Genomic DNA, 22597 nt, shown 5'->3' with positions numbered 1-22597 from the left:
GAGGAGAGCCAGCGGGATGCCGAGGCACACAATGCCTTTATCGTTGATACGGACACAAAACTCAGTTTCAACTTGATTGTCCGTGTAATACACGGTGTGTCCACCCCGTTGGCTGGCTTTTCGTTGTTCGTCCCCTCGTTCGCGGCTCTGCACTTGGCATTGGTCTACTTTCCGCGTTTGTTGAGCCTCCCGCGCGCGAACCACTGCGAAAACGTTTAAGGAACCCTCGTTAGAGACTGCGGGACAAGAAACGGCACAATGGCATGAACAAAAGTTGTCCACCGAGTGTCGAGAATTTTTTTGTTTATTTATTTACTGTGAGGAGGCTCGATAAGGCGCAAAGGAAGATGTGATGTGGCAACACCGCATACAGATGGCAGTCCGATCAAGCTACTGCACATGCGCAGATCTAGAGACGGATATAACGCGAACAACTGCAACTCACTTCACATCGGACTGAGACAGCGTTGCCATTATTTTCGGATCCTTTTATTTTACGATAATTAAAGTTATAATAACTCTTTTATATAAATAGAATAATTGTTATTTTCAGAAGTACACGTAAAGTAGTTACGATTGCTTCTGAGGAATAATGATTCAGGATAACTATTGGACTTATGGGGTTAGACCTTTCGGGGATATACAGGATTCTTTCGATATAAGACTTACTTAAATTACAACTATTTTGTGTGTCAATGTTTTAAAAGTTTCTTTCTTCTCTGAAACTGTTTGTTGTTGTCATGGAATATTAAATTCCACGTAGATCTAATAATGTATTTCTTTTCTGTTACAGGTGAGTTGGAGACATACAACAACTATTATCGCAGGACCAAATGATAAGTAAATCTATTATGTTTTTCTTTTTACATTCGACGAGCTTTACGAGCTCTTTCTAATTATATTACATGGATTGGTTTATCTTCTCCTTTTCGATATTGTAGGTGTAGAACATCGTCCCCGAAGGAGGATTGAAATTAATGGTAACGATTTTCTCGATGAAGGTCACGTGAAGGTCGCGTGAAGGTAAACATATCGCGTTCTTTTTTTATGAACTATGAGACTGTCATAATGAAAATAGGTAGTCCCATTCGAAAATACTTCGATGACCTTGATATCTCGAGGAAGGTGACCTTTAGAAAATGTTTTTTACCTATCACCTCTTTTGCAAACTAACAATTTAACTCGTCATCCCCGGTGAAATGACTTGAATACTAAAAGCGACGTCAAAGTTCGCATTCGCGAGTCAGATGCGCTAAGAGCATTGGCTGTAACGGCGAATGAAAAGCTATTAAAATTTCTCGAGCATCGTAATTAGTATCTTTGACTTGGCCGTCTTTGATCGGCCGCATTAATTCGTGGCCGACCGTAATCATCATCGTCTTTAACGTATTGACCGCATCGAGGCGCGTTTGATGTGTCGTCGCCGCAGAGTCGCGTAAAGGGCCCGTCGTTTTCGCGAGATAATTACGTTGGTCATTAAGGTACCATTACACGGAAACGCGTGCATGTACGTGCAGGGATGGATCGTGGACACGTGGATGTATGTCCGCGGATGGCTCCCCGGATCTCCCTCGAGTATACGTCCGAAATTTCGGCTAACTCGCGGAATTTCAAGTACTCGAGCGGTGGCGCGAACCTAATTTACGCGGCTGTCCCCGCGATCCTGTAGTTAAAAAGCAATTCCAGCGTCACACCACCGGCAATCTGGCAAACAGTGGCAACTTCCGCGAAAACGGATCGCTGCAAATTGTTCGGGACACGGTCGACCCGATTCAACTAGGCTCCCTCCCTCTCTCTCTCTCTCTCTCTCTTTGTCTCTCGCGGGCGCTCTGTGTAGAAACTGTAGAAGGAAAAGAGGGAGGACCGCGTGCCAGTGGACTCTCCGCTTTGACTGCCTAATAGGGTGCCAGTTACGAAACTACTTTGCAATTGTGATTCTTCCACGGTGAAATTCTTAGCCTATGTTCCCCAACGGCGAGCACTTCTCTCGCCCCTGGTACTAGATATATCCAGCGTTATTTCGCCCCCGTTTTGCACCCCTGAAAGTGGACAGTGGCTACGGGAACCCCGAAAAGTTGGCAAACTTCATTTTTCCAATAAACGCCGGGAAAACATTGAATATGTCGATGTTGGAACCTCTGCTCCTCATATTTCTACCTCCATATTTATTGGTTATTTGCGAACGTTCTTCTTCTTTTTCTAACCCTTTGACGTTGCGAAATATGTGCCACCGGATGACTGTTAACGTATGCGGAAAGGGGGCAGTGTGTGAACGAATCATTAAGATTTCTCTATAAAATGTTTATTGTCCATGTGACGGATAATGTTGCATCTAGTGTTGGTAGACGTGTGTATATAATTTAGTACTTCATAAATTATCTTACAGAAATAACTAGTAGGTCGAGTTCTAGAAATGTCGATCAGTAACCACGTTTATTCGTTTATTAAACTAGGATGACAGAGCTTTCAAGATCTGGAAATATTTCGATGCTTTCATGTTTAATGAATTATTTTGGCTAGTCTGTATTTGACGTGATTCTTTAGAGCGTTCTGTGTCGAGAAAAATTAGGTTACGATATTTAAAAAGTTAGTTTGTAGAACACTTTAAATTCTTGGTGATTCTTGGCGATTCTTGATGATTCTTGGTGATTCTTGGTGATTCTTGGTGATTCTTGGTGATCCTTGATGATTCTTGGTGAAGGAGCCACCCACAAAATTAACCCTTAACAATCGAGGGGTGAGTCAAAGTCACTACTAAAAATTACTGTACAATATTGTATGTACAATGCTGTACTTTATTCACAATAGTGTTTACTTTATTAAATACTATGTTGATATCTAATAATCAATTTCATATCTATACAATGAAAAAGCATCATGTACAATAGAATTATTCTAGGTCGGAAGAAGTGTTTAATTTTCATGTTAAAATAGCTCCAACTGCCAACGGTTAAATTTAATCAATGATACTAAAAGTAGACAGGTACAATTTAAAATTCAATTTATTTAAAGCCTAGTCAAAGATTCGCATTAGCTAAATTGATTAACGCTTTGGACTTATTCAGGCCTATAAGAGATAAAGTGTTCGTATGTCCATTTAACATCACACCTAATCCAGGTCGTCCACGTCTCACCTAACCAAGACCTTTATCAAAGATTCAAAGGACGATACAGATTACATTCTTCAATAATGGACGGTAACCATATTACCCTCTCTACCGAAGGCAGAAAGAAACGATTTATTAATGCTCTGACTATGTGGCCAGAGCATTCGAGGAATTTAAATCGTGTAAAATAGAACATTTACGTTGTTTTTCGTTTCTTTAAATTTAATTCCTGAAACTATTATTCATCTATTTGAATGTCCAGCATTGTTATTTATTTTCTTAAACTTTAACCCTTTGCACTTCGTTGTCGCCCACAATGCGACATTTGAAATATGCACTTTAAATTTTTACAAAACAAAATTTTCATTTTGTTGAAGATTTATAAACTTGAATTTGTTTTATATAATGTGGCTAATCGTTATATATACATATAAATAATGTATTGAATCGATCAATGGGAAAAGAATATACAATCTCACGCGAAGAAGTGTCCTTTCCTATAAAATGGATGCTGTTCCGGAAAGTAAATAGAAAAATAAGAAAAATAGAAAAATATTGGTAATAACATGAGGTTCTCCATGTCTGATCGATGCATGACCTGTACTACTGAATCAATTTCTCGCTGTACATAGATTTACACAACTGTGTCATTTCATTTGTCAAATGTCTCTATTTGGCTTCGTCAAAGTATATTTTTTCTTACCAGTCACATAGTTGTTCTCCATTTCTGATCAATGCATGACCTCTACTACTGACTCCATGTCTGATCAATGCATGACCTGTACTACTGAATCCATGTCTGATCAATACATGATCTGTACTACTGATTCCATGTCTGATCAATGCATGATCTGTACTACTGATTTCATGTCTGATCAATGCATGACCTGTACTACTGAATCCATGTCTGATCAATACATGATCTGTACTACTGATTCCATGTCTGATCAATGCATGATCTGTACTACTGATTTCATGTCTGATCAATGCATGACCTGTACTACTGAATCCATGTCTGATCAATACATGATCTGTACTACTGATTCCATGTCTGATCAATGCATGATCTGTACTACTGATTTCATGTCTGATCAATGCATGATCTGTACTACTGATTTCATGTCTGATCAATGCAGACCTGTACTACTGAATCCAGGTCTGATCAATGGATGACCTGTACTACTGAATCCAGTCTGATCAATGCATGACCTGTACTACTGAATCCATGCCTGATTACTGCATGACCTGTACCACTGAATGCATGTCTGATCACTGCATGACCTGTACCACTGAATGCATGCCTGATCACTGCATGACCTGTACCACTGAATGCATGCCTGATCACTGCATGACCTGTACCACTGAATCCATGTCTCGCTGTGCATAGATTTATACTACTGTGTAAATTCATTTGTTGAACATCTATCGCTGTTTTCGTCAGAGTTTAAATTGTTTCTTACTAGTTAAATACAGTTGCTCTCCATGTATGATCATTGTATGACCTGTACTACTGAATCAATTCAGTTCATAATTACTAAGGTACAAAAAACAGTGAATGTGGTCGCATTGTAAAATTGTAAAATGTATTAGAATAAAAGGGTGAATCTACATCTCTCGATCACACAGTGGACATTCTTAAAAAAAACTTATTGCAAAATTCTTTATAGCAAAGACAATTGTTGAATTTTCTTTTTCATTTACAAACCAATTTCTTCATAAATGCATGAAGATCCGCTGTCTATTCATAAACAATGACTATTGAGGAAAACGACAAAATATGGGTCAGCTTATTTTCGCTCTGGATTCAGCAGAAAAAGTTTTACCAAAATCAATGACCACAGTGACCCTCCTTATAACTAGAGTTGGGCAAAAATTTTTATTTGAATAAAAATTTCGAATTAACTGGGTTTTATTTTCCAAGTGGCTTTTAAAACCACTTTATTCGAAACTTTTATTTAAATAAAATTTTTTCCCAACTCTGCTTTTAACGACGCCATCTTAAATTTTCATGGTCGGTTTTCTCAAAAGCCACGCGTCAAATGAAAAATATCCCACCCGTAGTATCTTGAATACCGGGACACCGTGTATAGCAGGATAAATGGATGGACAGGGAGCGGGGCGGGCGTCGAATCCCGCGGGAATCCGCGCGGCGAAACGTGTTCCATGAAATTTGCAAAAGTGTGCGCCAGGAAGATGGAGCGTTGCGGCTAATTCGGTGTGAATTTTGAGAAATCGCCGGCGTTAAACTGGTCGGATTAGATGGTGGTTATCGCGATATCAAGTCTCGTCTACGTGAGACTACGTTCGAGGTGGAGTCGGCTACCTTGTAGGAGATCGGCGTGTATACGGACGGTGTGCAACCCGGAGTAAAAGCCTCAGGATGAAATAACAATCGCCGGGATTCCCCGGGAATTCTTTTGCCGGTGTTCCATGGCTGCTGCCACGGACTTTCCGGTTCGGATGAGCGACGTGGAAAGACGCCGGGACGGACGGTCTACGTACGGGGGCGAAGTTATTCGAACTCCCTTAGGACGTGCCTCTCGGATGAAATATCAAATTTACAGAAGTCTGGGGCCACACTGAAACGCTATGAGCAATATCGAGAAGTTGGCGTCTGCGAGCTGCGCCGTGAAAGCGAAACGAGCCGCGAAACGGATCAAAAGTTTACGGTCGGGTAAATAATTTATATTAAATGCTACCGAAGCGGACCCAGCTCCTGATCGTTTGCCGCGCTCGCTCGGTCGCAGAAACATTTATCCATCCTCGAAAACGCTGTTTCTTCTTCTACTGCAGCCTCTTCTCCTGTCGGTTGTGATTTCCACTCTATTATTTCCCCTTTTCGGCTTTTTATTTCGTGCTCGCAGTGATATCGCTGGTGCGTCTTGTCACGCGGAGGTATGGCAGAATAGACAGGCGGTTTAGACAGTGTCTTCTTCAATAAAACTTTTTTCCTACGTTGATAAAACCGCTTTCAGACCCGCAATCCGATTTATGGTCACGTTTTTCTCTGGATAGATTGATTTGATTTTTAGGTAGCACTCTGACTGCTCTGTGTTACTTATTTCTACACGATATTATTTTTTTTTCTGAGGAAATTAATCCATATCATTCTGTACCATTATTCAAAATATTGTTTACATTATTATTATAAATATGTTGGTATCTAATCGATTACTACATATTTACGTATTGTATGAGGTATTATATCAATTTCGTATTCATACAAAGAGAAACATTAATATAGAGTGGAATTATTCCAGGTCGAAAGAAATGTTTAATTTTCAAGTTAAAATCGCTCCAACTGCAAAGGGTTATTGTTATTAATTATGTGGAAGCATTTTATGGAAGAATGGCGTGTTTCGAGTACAGAAAGAAATTAGTGGCCCTCGATACAACATAAGAAAATTCGTATGATTCTTTTAATTTGATGGATATGAAATTGATATTGTATGATTTTATTTATTAATTAGTTTCTTACGATTCTTTTAATTTTGTGGATATGAAATTGATATGATAGCTCCTACGATACTTAAATGTTCATTATATAAAGGTACAGCAAAATTTGTATTGGTTCAACTATCTATTATACAATGTATCTTGAAATAACAGTAAGCTCGAAAATTTGGTGGAAACGTAATTTTAATGAAAAACTATTTCTCACAAAGTGAATCATGTTACATCACAGGTTCGAACTGCAAACCATCCTCAATGAAACATAGCCACGCTCTTTGCATTAGATTTTTGTTGTCGCTATATTATTCAAGCGTCTAGGTTTATGTTATTACTAGACTGCGATCTTTATGCAAAATAAAAAATGTTTGCATCGTTTGCAAGACAGAGGAATCGAAGTAAAAATTTCTTTCTTCTTGCAATTATCTGATTAAGCTGAAACCAATACGCTCGTGTCTTTAAATCTTTTTAACATGTGCACTGTATTAATTGTGTTTTACCATTTTTGCCATAAATGCATAAAATCTGCAGTCTCATTATTACATGCAGTTAGTTCTTGAACATTATTGATGGTCGTGTACAACGCAGAATTAATTTTTCATTAAGGTCATTTGAAGGTCATAGCATAATAGATTGTTCGGATTGCTGGGCTCGGTTGTCGGTGGTCGGAAATGCGAAATTTATAAAAGACCCGCGAGAGCTAAAATTATTCCGCGTAGCGCTGCCGATGTTATAGGGACGGGGGAAACCGTCGGAAAACGCAACGTCAGGAAATCAATACAAGAACGAGAAAACTTTAAATTAGACCGCGTTACTCGTGTTCCGTCGAAGAAAACCGTCCCGAAGTTTGAAACATTTCCGTGGTGCCATGCAATCACGTTTCGATAATCGACGAATTTCAATGTTCGATGACGAGATGAATCGCTGCCTTTCTATGTTGCGTAACGCCGTCGTGGAAGTCAAGTTCTAGTCGATACGTGTAGAGCCATTCGACGAGTATAGAAAGGGAAAACGAAGTTGGCGAAGCGGCGTTCCGCTGCGGCGAAGAAGGGAGACTGGAAGATTCTTGACTATGTACAGGGTTCGAGGGTGGCGGATGCGCTTCATTTTTCGAGAGGGAAACTGTAGAGAAATTTTACGCGTGCCAGAACACGTGCCCCCCCCCTCTTCCTTCGAGTATGTTTCACGAGTACAGTCGGTACCATAAGTATTCGTGCTCTTGCTAGATTTAACCCTTTCCACTGTTTTGTCCAGTGTGACTCGACATCAGAGAAACAAAAATGTAAATGAAACAGGTTTCTAAATGTATTTGGTTCTTCCTTTATTTATTTAATTTCTTAGTTTTAAAAACAAATATATGTACTCGAAATATGAATTACAACAAAGTTTGAAAGCTACATTTAATGTAATTAGTAAACAAAATTGTTTGAAATAAGTGGCAGTCAAGGAACTGTCCTTTGAAGTAAATTTCAAATAAAACAATTAAAATAGTAGGGACTGGCAATAAAATTGAAAATAATTCGAAGTGCAAAGGGTTAATCCTCTACTCCCTTGGAACTAGAGTAATGTGAATTTTTTAATTATAAAACAGTTTTAACATGATTTCACTTTTGGTCCTTTGAAGTAAATTGCAAATAAAACACTTAAAATTGTAGGAACTGGCAAAAAAATTGAAAAATAGTTCGGAGTGTAAAGGGTTAATCCTCTACTCCCTTGGAACTAGAGTAATGTGAATTTTTTAATAATAAAACAGTTTTAACATGATTTCACTTTTGGTCCTTTGAAGTAAATTGCAAATAAAACACTTAAAATAGTAGGAACTGGCAAAAAAATTGAAAAATAGTTCGGAGTGTAAAGGGTTAATCTAGGTACTCCCTTGGAACTAGAGTAATGCGAATTTTTAAAATATAAAAGAGTTTTAACATGATTTCACTTTTGGGCCACCCTGTATTAACCCTTAGAGTGCTGAATAGTTATATGTCAGTGTTGGCAATTTTACAAAATATTTATGATTTTTTCATAAACTTTATCAATTTGTTATTTTAGCTGATCGCAAAATTGATCTTGTAGATATATCGATCATGAAATGATTCCATATAGAAACTTCATTGTCATTTTAAGGGAATGGAGGTATAGCAAAGTTTCTTATGTCTGCTAAAAGTTTTTATTATTCTGTCGAGAATGTTCGGTATGATCTCCATTATTTTCAACATATTTTCGTATACGACACAGGAATGATGATGTTACACGATCCATCATAGTTGGTGGAATGGTACTACATGCATATTGATTTCTTCCCTTCATATTTTCTGGTACAGTGGAGGATTCATTATAAACTTGATATTTGATGCACCCCATAAGAGATCGAGAACCAAACTCAAGATCATATTCTGTTGGAATCTTAGAAGTAATGGGGGTTATATAAAATATTTCTTGCATAACAGAACTTTGGAGAAACAATAATGAAATGTTCAATTCTTTTTTTTCTACATGTCCTAACATATTTACAAGTTGAAAATCCATTCCTTATCATCTAGAAAAATTGTCAGTAATTGTCTGTATGAATTCTAGAATGTCAATATACATTGTCACATGTTCAAGTGTTGTTCAGATCAAATTTCGACAAAATTCAATCATTAATAATATAGATGTATTAATTTTAGCCCGCATGATGCACACACACACATAATGGATTCACAAAATTATTCATAAGGACCTGCTCAATAGATTAGAGTCTGATTTGTATACACTGTGAAGCCAATAGATTCAATCAGCCCAGCCTGTCTTCAAACATTATTGAAATTACACCGTTAATCAAAAATAAATTTATAATAGTGATACAAGTTCTCGGGAAAAAATATTGATAATAATATGAGGTTCTCCATGTCTGATCAATGCATGACCTGTACTACTGAATCCATGTGTCGCTGTACATAGATTCACACTAATGTGTAATTTTATTTGTCGAATGTCTCTATTTGGTTTCGTCAAAGCATATTTTTTCTTACTAGTCGCATAGAGTTGCTCTACATGTCTGATCAATGCACCACCTGTACTACTGACTCAATGCCATATCTGATCAATGGACCACCTGTACTACTGAATCAAATTCATTTGTCGAATGTCTCTTTGTTTTCGTCAGGGTTTAAATTGTTTCTTACTAAAATACAGTTGCTCCACATGTCTGATCAATGCATGACCTGTACTACTGAATCAATGTCTCGCTGTACATAGATTGACACTACTGTGTAATTTCATTTGTCAAATGTCTCTATTTGGTTTCGTCAAAAGTATATTTTTTCTTACTAGTCACATAGTTGTTCTCCATGTCTGATCAATGCATGACCTGTACTACTGAAACCATGCCTGATCAATGCATGACCTGTACTACTGAATCCATGTCTGGTCAATGCATGACCTGTACTACTTAATCCATGTCTGGTCAATGCATGACCTGTACTACTTAATCCATGTCTGGTCAATGCATGACCTGTACTACTGAATCCAGTCTGATCAATGCATGACCTGTACTACTGAATCCAGTCTGATCAATGCATGACCTGTACTACTGAATCCAGTCTGATCAATGCATGACCTGTACTACTGAATCCATGTCTCGCTCTGCATAGATTCATACCACTGTGTAAATTCATTTCTAAATTGTTTCTCCTTATTTTTGCCAGAGTATAAATCATAAACAACATGTTAAAATTGACTTTATCCCTCATGCAACTATTCCTAAGGTGTGTATGAGGGTGAAGGATACTGAAGTGGTGAATACTTGTGGACGAGACTGTATATGCTCTTAATCCCTACGCGTAACCCGACGCCGTGCTCTCGTGACCCTCGTCTGCAAGAAGGGGTTGAAGACGAGGGTGCACCTCGTTGAAAACCGCGAAAACAATGAGCCGAACGCGCCCACTCGAATTATTCCACGTCCCCTATTCGCGGTAGCGTCTACTAATAACCGAAATAACAATCTCGCGGACACTGGAGACCACACTGACGTCGAAACGTTGTCATCGCTAAAATTGTTCCCTCGGTTTTATAATAATCATTGGTTACCGGCGCGGCGGGTGCAAAACTCGTCGAGGACGATGTAACAGCAACAATGCATAGGAAGTTTCGCTTTAATAACACCCCATTGTGTCCTATCGGCCAATTTCCTATTATCCGCGACCCGAAAACAAAAGCCGCCTTTATTACCTGCGTGTTCATTAAACATTTCCAGCACGTGGCCCCGATTTTCGGCGGATTTACAAGGCTCGACTCAACCAATAAATATCCCGCCGCGGAAAAAAGTTACTGACAGGCCGCGACGGGAATAATTTTCGCGATAACTTTTCTGCGTGGTCGGGCGCCGCAACGCCAGCCTCCCGTTTTACCTCTATGATGGACGAAATATCTCGGCCACGTGATGTCGATCGTTATACATATCCCAATGCCCTAGAAAACCGATTGGATGGTAATTCTACACACAGAAATTAGTCTAAAAGAAACAGTAACATTTTTTTGTTTGACGTCTCGTTGTCGAGAAAAACGAGTTTCAGTCAGGGGGGTGGATTTCAGTCAGGGATTCGTTGTAAAAAGAAATGAAAGAGGAAGAACTTACAGTATGTCTTACTGGCAACCTGTGTCGAAGCCTATAACACATAAGCTACGTCCATTTTTTATTGCATAATTTGTTTGCATGTTTTATTTGCATTATTTCTCGAGAAATGAAGGCGACCTTCAGTTTTTTTAAATGGAATGCTATATGTATGTTTCTTTTCAACACGAATTCGCTCATACGTAACACAATAACTCCCAAGGTCATGCAAGGTCATGCATAATTATTTCGCTCGATCGACACGATAGCTTGAAATAAATTTTTTAATAAACTACTCTATCTATGCTCCCTAACTATATACGCCGTTAAAACTGAAGTGACTGCTACAGGGTAGGGGAGGGGGTAGTCCACGCCCATTAAAAACAATGACAAACACCGTAATATACGTTCCACAACGTAGATAGAAATAAGAACATTAGTGAAGCTAGTCTAACGATGTGAATCATAGAAGCATAGAAGCATAACAGCGCGAAATAAACTGTAACCTCATCTTGCTCTGTGCCCCCACCTCTCCCCACTCTTTTCCACAGCGAACTTCATCTTTCGAGAGCTGCGGGAGGGTCGCGAGCGGACGAAAGTCTATCGGACAAAACGAATTTCCAAGCGGAACGAGAAGTCCGCGGTTCCCCGCGACGAATATGGTTAGGCGGGTAGGCAGGGTAGTATAGCGTACCCCCGGCAACTGGTACGAGGAGAGCGATGAATGTGCAAGTTTCCAAAGTGAGTTTCCAAGATCTCTGATCCCCTGGTTGCCGCATGGCGTGCCGAGGGTGCGAAAACGTGTAGGAGCGAAGTGTCGCCTCGAGTGGTCCGAGGGGTTGGAAAAGCCAGAGGGGAGATAGCAGCCAAAACTCCGTATCTCGATTGGACACCTTGGGTAACGCGATGCTCTCGTGCCGACTAGGGGACACCCCCACCTCTCTCTCTCTCGCTCTCTCTCTCACCCTCCCCCCCGTTCATCCCTGCGGCCCCCACTCGGCAGCGAGGTGCTAATGTCTGGCAGCTTAAATCAACCCCCGTTATCCACCCCCTGCCGCAAGCGGCGGCGTCGTTACTCGCTTCACCATCGCCATCGCCATCGCCATCGTCGCAGCACTCGTCGACAGTGCCTCCGGCCGTGGGAAAAAGTTTTTCGACGAGGCCTTCCCCGCAACCCTCTCTCTCCTCTTCTCTCGCGACGGATTTCCATATTTTTTTTTCGGTTCTGTTGTTCTTCCAGCTCCTACGGCGAGTTCGCGGTTCAATTCGGGCCTCGGTGTATAAATCGCGAGGATAAGTTTCTCGCACGACGGACAAGTAACCTCTGTTGCATTTGTAAGTTTCTTGGAAACTGTGTCGATGCTTCTACAGGGTGTTCAACTATAGGTGGGAGAATATTTATGCGGTGATTCTCCATGAAGATATAAGACGATAATAAAGAATACAATATACGTCATAGAGGCGCGTCAGAGTACACCTTAGTTGGCCGGGTTGCCGCATTTTAGGCGGACTTTTAATTATTTATAACTAGAAAATAAAGCCGAAATCGCAATTTTTATGTTCTTCATTTTCGTCTTGTATTGTCACGGAGAACCACCCCTTAAATAGTTTCCTCAAAGTGCCATTTTTGTCACGAAGTCTCCGGTCGTCTATACATCACACAATAAAACGAGGAAGAAAAATAAGTGGACGTGCAAAATCGTTTACGTTGTTTTCGATTTTATGGGGCAAAGTTACATTATTTTAAGTGTTGTATCCGATGCTGAATAATTTCCTTCGAATCATGATCCAAAAGTGGCTCTTCAAGATCCGAAAATGGCTGTTCATGGTCCAAAAGTGACTCTTCATGGTCCAAAAACATATGTGATTCGTTCCATGGCACTCACGAGGTGTTTTGAAATAAGTCCATAACTGCTAAAGGACCTGGCGACTTCTCACCCTTCCACTACCAAAACCTCTCCTCATAAATTAATAATAAAATCTCTGGATTTCATTTTTGCCCGAAAATCTCTGCTGGACTGGGGTGGCAGCATAAGAAGCGTCGTCGGTGGGACGTCGATTAATTCAAACCGGCGTTTTTGCAGTGTCCCGGGGCTGGCGGCTCGGCGCGGCGTTTAACGCGGCCGGCCCATGCTAGCGCTTGCATAATTCATTAATTGGCGCACGTTTGACCGGAGCCTCGCGTCGCCTCGAGTCACCAGATTAAGAACAGTGTCCCCACTCTACTCTGTATTCCCCGACGCTTCAAAGAGGGTAACTTTCTCCCCTAATCTGACGACTCTGCCCCCCCCCCTGATTATTTTACCGTAGCAGAACGGGGCCCCCGGGCCCGGCCCGCAACGGAAACGTCTGAGAGAAATAGCGATCGTCGGTTTTCCTTCCTGTGCAGAACTCGCGTTTATCTTCTGGATGGATGGATCCGGTCGGAGGAGGGGGAACGTTATCGGTTATCGTTAAAGGTTATCGTTCGATCAATTTTTTACCAATCCTCCTAAAAGACGATAAATATAGAGACGGGCGGGCCCGGGTACCGCGCGGTATATCGAGCACCATTTACAATCGGTCCGCATTTTTCGATGCAACCCGACGCGCGAGTCGCGTCAAATGGAATCGAAGCCCCGTTGCCTTGCCACGAGTGCCTTCGGCTGTATCCATTAATTTTACTAAATCGCGCGTTGAATTCGATTCGACCGGCGCGGCGGCTGCCGTGATACAGCCGAACGGTGCGCGCCACCGTGAAAAATAACAGCGACGAATTTGTCGGGAAATATGTACGCGTATACTACTGGAGATAGGCGCTCGCGCTTGGGATTCTACGTATATAGAAACCCGGAGGGAGAGAGATGGATATAGATATATATATAGAGAGAGAGAGGGAGAGAGAGAAATCGCGAAGTCGGGGATATTCTCTCTTTCTGCAGACTGGCTGTGCACCGATGGACTATTTATCTTCGCGTTACGAAGCTCCACGGGAAAAATGGCGCAGCTTTGTAACTGGCAGAGGGATGTTCGCGAATCGGAGCAATTTTGTCCCAGCCGGTCTAACGACAGTCACGTTCCTCGCCGGGCGAACGGGGGCCAGGCGCTGCTGGCAAACAAAGTAATCTTGCTTAGATTCGACTGTTCCTATGTTACGAGCAGTCCAGCACAATGGGCAAACACGCGAAATCGTCGCTCGAAAATGGAAATATTTTGAAATAAATGGGTGGTTGGGGATGTTTTAAGAACATTCCAGTGGAAGCAAATGCCAAAGAAAATATATTTTTGTTGTCCTCCACGACCTACAGGCCGGAAAAGTTTCGGGGAAAAAATTAAGAACATGATATTGTATGCCAATGTTGAAGTGATAGCATTTCGACGCCTGTGAGTCAGGATTAAACATCCTCCAGATTTTTATATTTTACTAAAGTCATGAAGAATATTGGGAAATGTTGAAAATCGTGGAAGGATTTTTAATTTGTTTGGTCAGGGACGGTAATGTTTCTTCGTCTTTTGCAAACGAGAAGTGTAAAAATCGAGGAACGTCCACAGAGTGGGTCATTGACCATAGATGACGCGGTCAGTGATCATTGACCAAGGATGACAAGATCACCATGTCATCGAAGCATCGAACACTTGATCACCTATCATCCATGGCATAGTTAGTGATGATCTATGATGTGGTCAGTGATCATGGCCATCGATAACGTGGTAAGTGATCATTGACCATCGATGAGAAGATCACCATGTCATCAAAGCATCGTACACACGATCATTGACCATCGAGGGCATGATTTGTGATCATCTATGACGTGGTCAGTGATCACATTGGCTATCGATGACGTGGTAAGCGATCACTGACCATCAATGACATGATAAATGACCACAGACGACACGGTCACTGACCATCGATGACACATGATCATTGATCAGTGACCTCTAGCTAGGTACCTTCTGCACAAGAAAAACTGTTACACATTTCCATTACATTTTCTCGAGTAACTATAAATCGATTTCCGATTTGCAGAATAAAAATACGCGTTCCAGACTGTAAAGTACAAAGTTATTTAACTCCAGAAAAACTTTTCGGGTATTGGCTTAATTAATTTAAACATATACGTGTGCACGTATAATTCATGAGACTTAAAAATCGCATAAAAAAAATGGGGTCGACTATAGCATACGCAGGCTCTTCTTTCCAGCGCGCAGTCGTCCCCCATCCACTTTATCATCCGAACAATTCACCCAGGGAATCTGCGCGCCCTCGACTTAATCGAGAAACCCTGGACCCTTGAAAAAAAAGGGAGCGATCCATATTCGTTTAATAATTCGGCGGGGCCGTTCACGTTCAAACAGTAGAAAGTGTAAATCCGGAGACTGCAGTTCGCGCACGGTTCGACGAGGTTCATTCGGCGCGCGGCGGCGATCGATGCACCATCGGAAGAAACGAGAATGGATATTTTCGAGAGATTTCCTCTAGCTTGTTCTCCGGCGAGCGTTCCTCGGATCGCTTATTACTCTCGGCGGATCGACGGGAATTTATAAAGCGTGGGTCGACGGAGCTCCTGCGCGGCGTCGGCCTCTCGCCGATGTAATACAACGTTCTCATTAGAACTCGAACGACCGTTCGAGATCGCAAAAAACGCAATATCCACGCTCGCCGTGCTTCAATAGTCGCGACTCTGCATTCGCGAGCCGATCCCGGTTTAATCGCCGGTAGTCCCTGCGTTCGAGAACGTAGCTGGTGGACGACGCCGGTACTCTACGAGACTCGACCTTGTTAATCGAGTATTCTCAGTTCAAATATTCAGATATGCATTTTCTTTAAATATATGGTGGATTTTCAGTTCTTGTGTAATGGAGAATAACGTTTCACTGACAAAATTCAGGGGATATTTTTTTTAAACAAGTAGGGTAAGGTTGCTCAAGTCGTACCACTTGAATTTTGAACGAACTATGGCGACAACAGCACGTAAACGGCAACCAAATATACATCTGAGTCAACCAAGCTGCTTTACGTATTATTGTCTGCCATAAACCAGTCTCATTATAAATACTGTCATCAAGTAAGTTTATTTCAATTTTCTTATAATTTTCTGCATATGTTTGGTAGTTAATCTTGCAAGTAAATATAAATTCAGTAGAATTTGCATAATTGGTTGGTCGAAACGAAATCGTATTAATTTGAAAAATTGATGAAAGGTGGAACCTAAATTTTGAATATTCTTTGAGCTATGATTGCAAAAATGTTGAGTAGTTCTTCCCGCAAAAATTCGTAAAAATTCGTAAAAACGAACATGGTACTCAAAATGAAGATGAAGGTCGAACCTAATTATTGAATATTCTTTGTGCTACGAATGCAAAAAAGTTGAGTAGTTCTTCCCGCAAAAATTCGTAAAAATTGGCAGAAACGAACATGGTACTCAAAATGAAAATGAAGGTCGAATATAAATTTTGGATATTCTTTGTGCTAGGAATGAAAAAATATTGAGTAGTTCTTCCGGCAAAAATCGTAAAAATTGAAAGAATAGAACATGGTACTCAAAATGAAGATGAAGGTGAAGGTAAAAATTGAAAGAATAGAACATTGTACTCAAAATGAAGATGAAGGTCAAACCTAAGTTTTAATATTCTTTGTACTACGAATGGAAAAATGTTGAGCAGTTCTTCCGACAAAAATTAGTAAAAATTGAAAGAATAGAAAGAACATATGTAGTACTCAAAATAAAGATGAAGGTCGACCTAAGTTTTCAATATTCTTTGTGCTAGGGTTGTAAAAATGTTGAGTAGTTCTTCCAGCAAAAATTCGTAAAAGTAGAAAGAAAAGAACATGGTACTCAAAATGAAAATATGCCCTTAGGTTGCAGCTCATGCGCCGCCTCTTTGGGTTTCTGGCTTTTTTTTCGCAGTGCCCGGCGGCATCGTCCATTGTCCTTTTTATGCAGGTCTTCCTGGTTGCTTGCTGCACCAGCTATCCTATAGTCGTCGACCAATTGAGCCCCCATTGTGCGATTACCCATTGTGCCTTCTTGCCCGGCCCGCCTCCTATTCGACCGCGATGCCCAAGACGAGCTCGCCACGCCGCGACGCGTCGCGTCCCGACGCCGCTAACGACACACTCCGGTGTACATATTTTAACATGCGCACACAGCTGTAGCCGGCTGGGATCGGTGAAAAGCGGCGGAGCTCGTTTGCCGTTCTTATTCAGAAAATTGCATTTACACGTCGGCTCGTTTCAGACATATCCGGTTGTCGCCGGCTCGCGGCACTGTTTCTGCAACGTACTTCCGTTATCTCGGCCTCCCGATGCATCCACGGCCGCTTTCAACGCGTTCGCGGAAAAGGTTGCTCGGTTTACGCGAACAAATATTACCATCCGCGTCCCTCCTTTTTTCTTGCTCCCGAAGAAAGGCGTAATGGACGACCGTTTCGCCGCAGCTAACGCACCGTGGTTATGCTTTAAAGAAGATGGACTGTGCACCTGGCTGTTTTTGAACGGATCCGCTGCGGAAGCGATTCTTGCAACGCTGCACAGCAGATTGTTGCACGCTTCGTATCGTAGTCTCGGCGGGCATTGTGATGCGGGAACGGTCGCCATCTTTAAAATCGCGAACCCGGGACCAACGGCATAAAAACCCCGGACTTCTCCGTCTAAAACCCGGACACTTTTAACTACCTTTTGAGTTAGATATGGTACTACATATTTGGATGGAACTTTGAGCCATCTGGTAGAGCATTGAAGAAAAACATGTATAAACTTACGACCCAATGTCGTAAAAAGTTTTTCTGACGTTAAATAATTTTCTACTTTACAGTCTCGAACGCGAGAAAATGTATTGGAAATATGTAAGAGTTTTTCTTGTCAGCGACAAGATTCATCAAAATTAAGAAACAAATTAAAAGATGCAGAAGTACCTAACTAGAGGTCACTGATCAATGAGCATGTGTAATCGACGGTCAGTGACCGTGTCATCAATGATCACTTATCATCTCCTCGATGGTCAGTGACCGTGTCATCAATGATCACTTATCATCTCCTCGATGGTCAGTGACCGTGTCATCAATGATCACTTATCATCTCCTCGATGGTCGGTGATCATATGTTTGATGGTTCGATGACATGGTGATCATGTCATCCTTAATCAATGATCACTGACCACGTCATAGATGGTCACTGACCACGTCATAAATGGTCAACGATCACTGACCACGTCCTAGATGATCGATTAATTTGATTCAGACTTTGTGTATACAATAATTTCATATCAAATAATTGTTATTAATTGAGTCATTCGGTAGAGCATTGAAGAAGAACATGTTGTGCAAACTTTCGACCCTATGTCGCGATCGGGGAAAATGGAACAGCCACGTTTCCCGCGAAAATGATCTGAAGTTGATTTCCTGTTAATAATTTATATAAATTGAAAGTGATAATTTATGAACGTGTGTGCGATGTATTTCTCAGCTGTAAACGGATAAAAGTCCACAGTGTAGCATCTATTGTGAACGCGTCAGGTCTTCTCTTTGGAAAACAAGTTATAGTTTACTGGATCATAAGTCAGTTTGTCACCATGCTCTGCACAGTGCGGAGATGATAAGTTGGCTAGGAGACGACGACACAGAGGCAACGGGGGCACTCTGCTCGCTGCGCTCGACTTCTCCTTTTACACTTTTGTAGTCTCGCGCGTTTTCCTTGTCACGCGATCCGATTTGTAGGTGTAACTGCTCCGGGCAAAGCACGCGTGACAAAATGGTTACTCCGTGAACAGAGTAGTAACGGTATTAGACACCAATCGAATTCGCATTCCTTTGATTAATGGACTTGTCGTCCACGCACAAAGCTTGTTTAACACTGCGTTAGGCGTGGTAATTGTGCGACTATGTCGATCAATTAAATTAGTTTCTGTGATTCGAGACTGTGTGTAATACGATGATTCGAACCACGGGATCCCATTAATTTATTCCAGTCACTTTTGTTAAAATGGATAAAGAGTTATGATTGTACAACAAAATATAATGTAATATATTCCCTTGCAATTAGTTTAAATAAATGTTCTCATAGCAGCACTTTTTAAAAATTTGAAAATATAAGGATATAGTGTTTAAACTGTCTGATGAAGACTGAACGTTATAATGCGACCTGTAATCTATATACTGGATGTTTCGTTTAAAACACGGTACCTGAATATCTCCTCTATCTCTGAAAATACAAAAAATGTTTCGAACGTAATCTTGTCTTGAAGAGGCTAAGCCTTGAAGAGAAAGAAACGCTCTTTCTATTGCTTTTTTGCACAAGATTCTACGGTAATTTGTTCGCTTTCTGGGGCCAGTTAAAGCTAAAAAGCCAACATTTACTTCGATGTTGAATAACTCGAATAAGAAAAATCGCACAATAATCAACAACCACACATTTTACACAGGAATGATAGCCCTTCCAAATGATATTAACGCGACTTATCAAAAAAATTTGTTTCTCCCCGTGCGACGTTACCAAGTTGCACAAAATTGTTAACCGTCAATGTTGTCTTTATCTCGCGATAACTTTGTAAAAAAACCAACATGTGGTAACAATTTGAAACAGAGCATCAGAAACTAGAGGTTTCACGCTTTCAAACCGTTGTTTAACGAAATCGATACAGCAATTTTGGCCGGAGTTATGATCGTGCAAACTGGTAGTTAAACTTTAATTCTTTTGAGGGGTGTAGTTTAACACTAAACCCACCACCACCGGTCAAAATGACCGGTTCCGTTTCTTTTATTTCACACTTATTCAAATAATAACAATAATTCGATAAGAAATTATTGTATAGATGTTTTTAATGGAGCACGCATTAAACTAGGAGCCGCGCAAAGTCTAAATCAAATTAATCGTGTCATTTCTATAAGGGAGCATGTTCCAGTTACTTTAGGGGCTCGGTAGGTTTAGTGTCAATATTGCTACATCAATTAAAAAATGTAAAAATTACAGTTTTCCTAAAAAAACTCTGGTCCACTTCGAAGCAAGTTATTTTGATTGAAAGTCCGAGCAATTACGCGAATCACTCCGTTCGCATTCCGCGGAGCATCGTTTGGCAGCCGCTGCAGCAGACAGCAGCGGTAGATTACGGATCTCGTTAGACTGTGTGCTCGTTGGAAGAAACGACGTATAAGAAACTCGCCGGGGGAGTCGCAGGAGTAGGTGTATAGTCTTGGGAGTAGGCGTAGCATCGGCCACGGATTTCGGCCGATAACTCTTTGCGCGGTGGGTCTCGGCGACGAACGACGCCGTTCATCGCCGCCCAAGGACCCGGAGCTCTCGATCCTCTTCGCTCGGTTTCTTGCCCCGCGCGCCTTTCTTCTTTCTTTATTCGATTCCACGCCAAAACTTTTCTGCCGGTGATATATCGCGTTACGAATGGCGTGCCACGGGAACTATATTCCCGAGTAGCTGTTACCCCGTTAGCTTCTTCGCCGTGGCCCGCCCACGCGATTTATCTTTCCCGGCACCGAGACTCTCTCTCTCTCTGCTCACCCCCAAACCTCTTTCTCTCTTACCCATCTTCCACCCTCTGTTTCTCCATCTCCGGCGGCTACTCTTCAGACGAGGAGCGTGGCGCCGCGAGGCTCGCGGCGATCTCTACACGTCGTTGCGTTCCGTGGTTTCCACGATCGGACCCCGAAGACGACGTCTCTTCCGGATATATTTTGGCGGGAGCGCGTACCAATCGGCCCCGGAAACCGTTCGCTCGATTTACGAGAGCCTGTTCGACCTGCTCTCACTTGTCGACCTGTCTACTCCGATTTATGCTGGCTTATAGTAACCCTTCGGGGTCCAACGTGGTACCTCTCTTGTATTGCTACCACACATACTTGGACATTATTCGAATGACCAATGGACTTCTTGAAGTTATTCGATCACAGTTCTTCAATCTTTATTCATTCAGTCGTCACAATGTAGTCTGTCCGTCAGCAACACTGATGGGAAGCAATGGGAGTCGCAAATCAACTGATCCTCGAGTGTATTTAGCTTAGAGGCCGCGTTCCCAGATTGATACTTGTCCTTCTACTCCACCGTACCCCTCTTCACTCTACGACGCCATTCCTCCGTCATGTGAGAGAGCAACTGTATTCCCCTCAATGTCCCTAGTTTGGTGACCCTGCGGTGTGACGAGTGTTGCAAGATTGAGACTTTGGGGTCCAACGTGGTACCTCTTTTCTGTTGCTACCACACAGACTTGGACATTATTCGAATGACCAATGGACTTCTTGAAGTTATTCGATCACAGTTCTTCAATCTTTATTCATTCAGTCGTCACAATGTAGTCTGTCCGTCAGCAACACTGATGGGAAGCAATGGGAGTCGCAAATCAACTGATCCTCGAGTGTATTTAGCTTAGAGGCAGCATTTCCAGATTGCGACTGTCTTTGACTCTACCTGACCAATATTCGATCTGTTCTTACTTGTCGATCTGTAAACTTCAATGTATGATAGCTCACAGTAACCCTTTGGGGTCGAACGTGGTACCTCTCTCCTGTTGCTACCACACAGACTTGGACATTATTCGAATGACCAATAGTTCCTCAATCTTTATTTATTCAGTCGTCACAATGTAGTCTGCCCATCAGCAACACTATGGGAACCAACCAATCTGTCTTCTGTAGAGCGGTCTTAAACTTTTGTCCGCTACTGTATCTATTAAAAAAAACTGGAGTTTCCAGTTGCGTTTTTTCAAGGTTTAAATAGGGTTTGAAGTGGAAACTTCATGAATTCTCCATAAGAAGGCGTGTTAAAATGTGCAAACTTTAAGTTGCTATAATTCTTAAACGGTGCAGTGAATCGAACCCAAACTTTGGTAATTGCATTAATTTAGTAAGAATTACATACTTAAATTTTCAAAAATTTTGTTGCGTTTTTTAGATACCTCCAGAACATCCTTAAGATGGACGAGTTAGGTGAAACAGCCTGTCTCGCGAAGAAGTCCATTAAAGATTGCCAAAGATTACCCGGTGGGTAATGAGTTAATCTTCACCAGGATTGTATTTTCCCAGACGCAATCGATTGAATGGCGGAGAATCGTCGAGGAGCCAGAATCGATTCAGTCGTCGGTCTCGATCGATGGTTTACAAGTTGGAAGCCATCGACGGAGGATTGAGCCGAACCGGGTGGGTTCCCGGCCGAGGAATCAACGAAGCCCGAGCGTCTGATTAATTGCCTTTTCGCGAACAAGGCGAGGCCCGTTCGATTCGGATCGCGATCGTCGTTTAATTGAATGAATCGAAGAGGCAGCGCGGAACGCTTTCCACGGACCGGCGTCAAACGATTCGACGTCAAGGAGTAACAGACTCGGCTCCGAGGCGAAATTCGAGGTAGAACGGGGACTGGAACCGCAGAAACTGCGCGCAGACGTGATTACGTAAATGCTCGCCATATATTCGCGACCGTATCGCGCTTTGTTTGCCTCCCACCTCCCCGGGGAACATTCGAAATGAAAAC

The 22597-nt window shown here is 41.7% G+C and overlaps 1 protein-coding gene and 1 long non-coding RNA gene across 2 annotated transcripts in view; both read left to right on the top strand.

Annotated features, from left to right (window-relative positions):
* Positions 1-21682, top strand: part of LOC143216931 (uncharacterized) — a 157137-nt gene extending 135455 nt beyond the window's left edge. Inside the window, exon 5 of the long non-coding RNA XR_013010679.1 lies at positions 794-21682. This is a non-coding gene — a long non-coding RNA (uncharacterized LOC143216931). The remainder of the gene's footprint in view (positions 1-793) is intronic.
* Positions 1-22597, top strand: part of Tmtc2 (Transmembrane O-mannosyltransferase targeting cadherins 2) — a 547199-nt gene that overhangs the window by 92377 nt on the left and 432225 nt on the right. The window lies entirely within an intron of this gene.

Source organism: Lasioglossum baleicum, chromosome 16 (genome assembly GCF_051020765.1).
Source record: "Lasioglossum baleicum chromosome 16, iyLasBale1, whole genome shotgun sequence".
NCBI lineage: Eukaryota > Metazoa > Arthropoda > Insecta > Hymenoptera > Halictidae > Lasioglossum > Lasioglossum baleicum.
The sequence above is the reverse complement of the archived record's forward strand: the minus strand, read 5'-3'. Positions and strand labels throughout refer to the sequence as shown.